At 39.4% G+C, this 7,500-nt stretch overlaps 1 protein-coding gene across 1 annotated transcript in view; it reads right to left on the bottom strand.

Moving 5' to 3' along the window:
- NACC2 (NACC family member 2) overlaps positions 1-7,500 on the bottom strand; it is an 87,388-nt gene that overhangs the window by 11,804 nt on the left and 68,084 nt on the right. The window lies entirely within an intron of this gene.

The raw sequence follows: 7,500 nt of genomic DNA, 5'->3' as shown, positions 1-7,500 counted from the left end.
TTCAGACATTAGCCTGATAATCTTGTCACATTGCTACCGTTATTTCTCCAAACCTTAAAGGCAAAATTAAAAAGGTCATAATTCAGACAGAGCATGTGATTTTAAACAGCTTTCCAATTTAAGGCTAGCAAAATGGCATCATTCTCATGGTATCCTTTGTTGAAATAGCAGCAATGCACTACTGGGAGCTAGCTGGTGAGGCAGCTGCGCATATATGCCTCTTGTCATTGGCTCGCCAGATGTGTTCAGCTAGCTCCTTATAGTGCACTGTTAGTCCTTCAAAAAAAGAATGCCAAGAAAATTTAACAAATTTGATAATAGAAGTAAATTGGAAAGTTGTTTAAAATTGTATGGTATGTCTTAATCATGAATAAAAAGTTTTGGGTTTCATGTCCCTTTTAATCCTTTTATTATGAAAAATGTTCTTGCAGCTACTCATCAATAAGAAATTAAAGGGACACTGAATAAAAACAAAAAAATATTTTGTGATTCAGATAGAGCATGCAAGTTTAAGCAACTTTCTAATTTACTCCTATTATCAAATTGTCTTCATTCTCTTGGTATCTTTATTTAAAAATCAAGAATGTAAGTTTACATGATGGCCTATTTTTGGTGAACAACCTGGGTTGTTCTTGCTTATTTGTGGATAAATTCACCCACCAATAAACAAGTGCAGTCCATGGTGCTGAACTAAAAATTGTCTGGCTCCTTAGCTTAGATGCCTTCTTTTTCAAATAAAGATAGCAAAAAAACGCAGAACAATTGATAATAGGAGTAAATTAGAAAGTTGTTTAAAATTGCATGCTCTATCTGAACCACAAAAGAAAAAAATTAGGTTCAGTGTCAATTTAAGTGGGTTTCTGATTAAAGTAGTGGCACAATATAATATAATACAATTTTACAAGTCTTTACATTAAAGGGACATTAAACGCCTCAAAATTTTAATATAAAGGGGCATATTTCTCAAAGTGCGAGCGGACATGATACAATGTAGCGTATCATCTCTGCTGCACATCGATAAATGCCGACAGCATACGCTGTCGGCATTTATCATTGCACCAGCAGTTCACCAGAACTGCTTGTGCAATACCGCCCCCTGCAGATTTGCGGCCGCTAGGAGGGGTAGTCAATCCACCTGATAGTATTCGATCGGGTTCATTTCTGTCCGCCGCCTCAGAGCAGGCAAACAAGTTATGAAGCAGCGGTCTGAAGGCTCGCCAGAAACAAGGGGCATCAAGCTCCATTCAAATTGTTTAATTACATGTAATAGAATGACTTTGCAATATACTTTCATTATTTATTTTGTTCTGCTTTGCTGTAATTTAATTCTGAATATTGTGGGCTTTCCAATTCATGTTAAACATGGAAGTGCAGACACAGCTATATTCTACAGAGTCATTGGTTGCACTCTCTAGTAATCCATTTATAACCATCCCTGATTGGCCTCAGCAGAAAAGGTAACCTAAGTTACAATATGGCGGCGCCCACTGCTTTATAGACATTAACTTTACCCTTATTTTTTCAATATTTTAACAACTAATATAATTTTTACAAATACACGTACAAATCATTCTCAGGCTAATCTTTGCTCTGAATAGCTCATTCAAGCAACAATTTATTTAGGCCTAGATTTGGAGTTCGGCGGTAGCCGTCAAAACCAGCGTTAGAGGCTCCTAACGCTGGTTTTGGCCGCCCGCTGGTATTTGGAGTCAGTGATTAAAGGTTCTAACGCTCACTTTTCAGCCGCGACTTTTCCATACCGCAGATCCCCCTACGCCATTTGCGTAGCCTATCTTTTCAATGGGATCTTTCTAACGCTGGTATTTAGAGTCGTTTCTGAAGTGAGCGTTAGAGCTCTAACGACAAAATTCCAGCCGCCTGAAAATAGCAGGAGTTAAGAGCTTTCTGGCTAACGCCGGTTTATAAAGCTCTTAACTACTGTACCCTAAAGTACACTAACACCCATAAACTACCTATGTACCCCTAAACCGAGGTCCCCCCACATCGCCGCCACTCTATTTAAATTTTTAACCCCTAATCTGCCGACCGCCACCTACGTTATACTTATGTACCCCTAATCTGCTGCCCCTAACCCCGCCGACCCCTATATTATATTTCTTAACCCCTAACTTGCCCCCCACAACGTCGCCGCAAGCTACTTAAAATAATTAACCCCTAATCTTCCGACCGCAAATTCGCCGCCACCTACGTTATCCCTATGTACCCCTAATCTGCTACCCCTAACATCGCCGACCCCTATATTATATTTATTAACCCCTAATCTGCCCCCCTCAATGTCGCCGACACCTGCCTACACTTATTAACCCCTAATCTGCCGAGCGGACCTGAGCGCTACTATAATAAAGTTATGAACCCCTAACCCGCCTCACTAACCCTATCATAAATAGTATTAACCCCTAATCTGCCCTCCCTAACATCGCCGACACCTAACTTCAATTATTAACCCCTAATCTGCCGACCGGAGCTCACCGCTATTCTAATAAATGTATTAACCCCTAAAGCTAAGTCTAACCCTAACACTAACACCCCCCTAAGTTAAATATAATTTAAATCTAACGAAATAAATTAACTCTTATTAAATAAATTATTCCTATTTAAAGCTAAATACTTACCTGTAAAATAAATCCTAATATAGCTACAATATAAATTATAATTATATTATAGCTATTTTAGGATTAATATTTATTTTACAGGCAACTTTGTAATTATTTTAACCAGGTACAATAGCTATTAAATAGTTAAGAACTATTTAATAGTTACCTAGTTAAAATAATAACAAATTTACCTGTAAAATAAATCCTAACCTAAGTTATAATTAAAACTAACACTACCCTATCAATAAAATAATTAAATAAACTACCTACAATTACCTACAATTAACCTAACACTACACTATCAATAAATTAATTAAACACAATTCCTACAAATAAATACAATTAAATAAACTAGCTAAAGTACAAAAAATAAAAAAGAACTAAGTTACAGAAATAAAAAAATATTTACAAACATAAGAAAAATATTACAACAATTTTAAACTAATTACACCTACTCTAAGCCCCCTAATAAAATAACAAAGCCCCCCAAAATAAAAAATTCCCTACCCTATTCTAAATTAAAAAAGTTACAAGCTCTTTTACCTTACCAGCCCTGAACAGGGCCCTTTGCGGGGCATGCCCCAAGAATTTCAGCTCTTTTGCCTGTAAAAAAAAACATACAATACCCCCCCCCCCCAACATTACAACCCACCACCCACATACCCCTAATCTAACCCAAACCCCCTTAAAGAAACCTAACACTAAGCCCCTGAAGATCTTCCTACCTTGTCTTCACCATACCAGGTTCACCGATCCGTCCTGGCTCCAACATCTTCATCCAACCCAAGCGGGGGTTGGCGATCCATAATCCGGTCCAGAAGAGGCTCCAAAGTCTTCCTCCTATCCGGCAAGAAGAGGACATCCGGACCGGCAAACATCTTCTCCAAGCGGCATCTTCGATCTTCTTCCATCCGGAGCGAAGCGGCAGGATCCTGAAGACATCCAGCGCGGAACATCCATCCGGACCGACGACTGAACGACGAATGACTGTTCCTTTAAGGGACGTCATCCAAGATGGCGTCCCTCGAATTCCGATTGGCTGATAGGATTCTATCAGCCAATCGGAATTAAGGTAGGAATTTTCTGATTGGCTGATGGAATCAGCCAATCAGAATCAAGTTCAATCCGATTGGCTGATCCAATCAGCCAATCAGATTGAGCTCGCATTCTATTGGCTGATCGGAACAGCCAATAGAATGCGAGCTCAATCTGATTGGCTGATTGGATCGGCCAATCGGATTGAACTAGATTCTGATTGGCTGATTCCATCAGCCAATCAGAAAATTCCTACCTTAATTCCGATTGGCTGATAGAATCCTATCAGCCAATCGGAATTCGAGGGACGCCATCTTGGATGACGTCCCTTAAAGGAACAGTCATTCGTCGTTCAGTCGTCGGTCCGGATGGATGTTCCGCGCTGGATGTCTTCAGGATCCTGCCGCTTCGCTCCGGATGGAAGAAGATCGAAGATGCCGCTTGGAGAAGATGTTTGCCGGTCCGGATGTCCTCTTCTTGCCGGATAGGAGGAAGACTTTGGAGCCTCTTCTGGACCGGATTATGGATCGCCAACCCCCGCTTGGGTTGGATGAAGATGTTGGAGCCAGGACGGATCGGTGAACCTGGTATGGTGAAGACAAGGTAGGAAGATCTTCAGGGGCTTAGTGTTAGGTTTCTTTAAGGGGGTTTGGGTTAGATTAGGGGTATGTGGGTGGTGGGTTGTAATGTTGGGGGGGGGGTATTGTATGTTTTTTTTTACAGGCAAAAGAGCTGAAATTCTTGGGGCATGCCCCGCAAAGGGCCCTGTTCAGGGCTGGTAAGGTAAAAGAGCTTGTAACTTTTTTAATTTAGAATAGGGTAGGGAATTTTTATTTTGGGGGGCTTTGTTATTTTATTAGGGGGCTTAGAGTAGGTGTAATTAGTTTAAATTTGTTGTAATATTTTTATTATGTTTGTAAATATTTTTTTATTTTCTGTAACTTAGTTCTTTTTTATTTTTTGTACTTTAGATAGTTTATTTAATTGTATTTATTTGTAGGAATTGTGTTTAATTAATTTATTGATAGTGTAGTGTTAGGTTAATTGTAGGTAATTGTAGGTAGTTTATTTAATTATTTTATTGATAGGGTAGTGTTAGGTTTAATTATAACTTAGGTTAGGATTTATTTTACAGGTAAATTTGTTATTATTTTAACTAGGTAACTATTAAATAGTTCTTAACTATTTAATAGCTATTGTACCTGGTTAAAATAATTACAAAGTTGCCTGTAAAATAAATATTAATCCTAAAATAGCTATAATATAATTATAATTTATATTGTAGCTATATTAGGATTTATTTTACAGGTAAGTATTTAGCTTTAAATAGGAATCATTTATTTAATAAGAGTTAATTTATTTCGTTAGATTTAAATTATATTTAACTTAGGGGGGTGTTAGTGTTAGGGTTAGACTTAGCTTTAGGGGTTAATACATTTATTAGAATAGCGGTGAGCTCCGGTCGGCAGATTAGGGGTTAATAATTGAAGTTAGGTGTCGGCGATGTTAGGGAGGGCAGATTAGGGGTTAATACTATTTATGATAGGGTTAGTGAGGCGGATTAGGGGTTAATACATTTATTATAGTAGCGCTCAGGTCCGCTCGGCAGATTAGGGGGTTAATAAGTGTAGGCAGGTGTCGGCGACGTTGTGGGGGGCAGGTTAGGGGTTAATAAATATAATATAGGGGTCGGCGGTGTTAGGGGTAGCAGATTAGGGGTACATAGGGATAACGTAGGTGGCGGCGGTTTACGGAGCGGCAGATTAGGGGTTTAAAAAAAAAATATGCAGGGGTCAGCGATAGCGGGGGCGGCAGATTAGGGGTTAATAAGTGTAAGGTTAGGGGTGTTTAGACTCGGGGTACATGTTAGAGTGTTAGGTGCAGACGTAGGAAGTGTTTCCCCATAGGAAACAATGGGGCTGCGTTAGGAGCTGAACGCTGCTTTTTTTGCAGGTGTTAGGTTTTTTTTCAGCTCAAACAGCCCCATTGTTTCCTATGGGGGAATCGTGCACGAGCACGTTTTTGAGGCCGGCCGCGTCCGTAAGCAACTCTGGTATCGAGAGTTGCATTTGCGGTAAAAATGCTCTACGCTCCTTTTTTGGAGCCTAACGCAGCATTTGATTAAACTCTCGATACCAGAGTTAAATTTATGGTGCGGCCAGAAAAAAGCCCGCGGAGCGTTAGCAGCCCTTTTACCGCCGAACTCCAAATCTAGGCCTCTGTGTTTAATGTCCCTTTAAGGATTGAAGTTTATTTCAAGGCAGAAAGAAACAAATGCATGGTCGTTAAGACAAGATTATGGAGCAGTAAGATAAAATGAAAGGGACACACAACAGGAATAATCTGTATGCAACATGAACGCACACAAAGGGCTCGCCTGAAACGGTAGATAAGAAGCAGCGTCATAAGACCACTGCTCCTTAACCTGTCCGCGACATTTTAGGCGGCGGATTGAAATCATCCCTATCCGATCAGGATGATTGACAGCCCCTGCTAGCGGCCGATTGGCTGCCAGTGAGCAGGGGACGGCATTGCACAAGTGCAATAGTAAATGATGACAGCGTATTTTGTCGGCATTTAGCGCTGTTGAGCGGACATAATTCGCTATAGCGAATCATGTCCGCTCACTATGTGATAAACCAATCCCAAAGAATAAAGCCCTTGGAGAGTATGTACATTGTGTGCATGATATAGTTTTGACTATGGTTTCAGGTTGGCAGTGGAGATAGGGGAGCTGCACGTTAAAGGGACAAAATTAAACTTTCTTTATAGAACATGCAAATAAAAAAAAAATGGTTCCAATTTGCTTCCAATATTAAACAGATTGCAGTCTCTTTATATGTACACTTTCTGAGGCACCTGCTCATGCTTAACATGTGCAAGAGTTCACAGTACATACAAGTCTATGATTGGCTAATGGCTGTCACATGATACAGAGGGCAGGGAAATAAAAGTGAATTTTGAAATTGGCAGAAAAAAACCCCAAATCTACTGCTCACCTGAAATTCAAACTGAGCATTGTCTTTTTATCATGCATTTATTGTGCAATTCTACTGTATTTAAAGGGACGATCTAAAATTAACTTTATGATTCAGATAGGGCATGCAATATTAAACAACATTCCAATTTACTTTTATCATCAATTTTGCTTTGTTCTCTTGGTATTCTTAGTTGAAAACTAAACCTAGGTAGGCTCACATGCTAATTTCTTAGTCCTTCAAGGCCCCTATTATCTGAATACATTTCGACATTTTTTTTCACAACTAGAGGGTGTTCGTTCATGTGTGTCATATATGCTCCCGCCCGTTGAATTACCTTGGAGTCAGCACTGACTGGCTAAAATGCAAGTCTGTCAAAAGAACTGAAATAAGGGGGCAGAGGCTTAGATACAAGGTAATCACAGAGGTAAAAAGTGTATTTATATAACAGTTGGTTGTGCAAAACTGGGGAATGGGTAATAAAGGGATTATCTGTCTTTTTTAAACAATAAAAATGTCTTTTAATCTTGAGATTACATTGATACAATCAAAAAAGTTTAAGAAAAAGCTAAATATCAAGAGTTGCATTGTGTATAGGTGACACAATCTGATCTTTTACTACATACATTTTGTACCCCTCTTTTTTCTCTTTGTAAAGCACTGGGCCCAACGTCCCTGTTAATTCAGGGAAGCTGGCATAGCATATCCCACATAGGCCAGGCATAGGGTTTAATTTGCAGTAAATGTGATTTTGCAACATTATTTCTGCTATCATCATGGGGCAAACTAGTCCTGGTTTATATGCAGAGAGAAAAACCGTTCTCTTGACTTATAATGGCAACGGGTCTTCCGATCCAGCCTGCACCTAAAAG

The sequence above is a fragment of the Bombina bombina genome, chromosome 12 (genome assembly GCF_027579735.1).
Source record: "Bombina bombina isolate aBomBom1 chromosome 12, aBomBom1.pri, whole genome shotgun sequence".
In the NCBI taxonomy this organism is placed as follows: domain Eukaryota; kingdom Metazoa; phylum Chordata; class Amphibia; order Anura; family Bombinatoridae; genus Bombina; species Bombina bombina.
The sequence above is the reverse complement of the archived record's forward strand: the minus strand, read 5'-3'. Positions and strand labels throughout refer to the sequence as shown.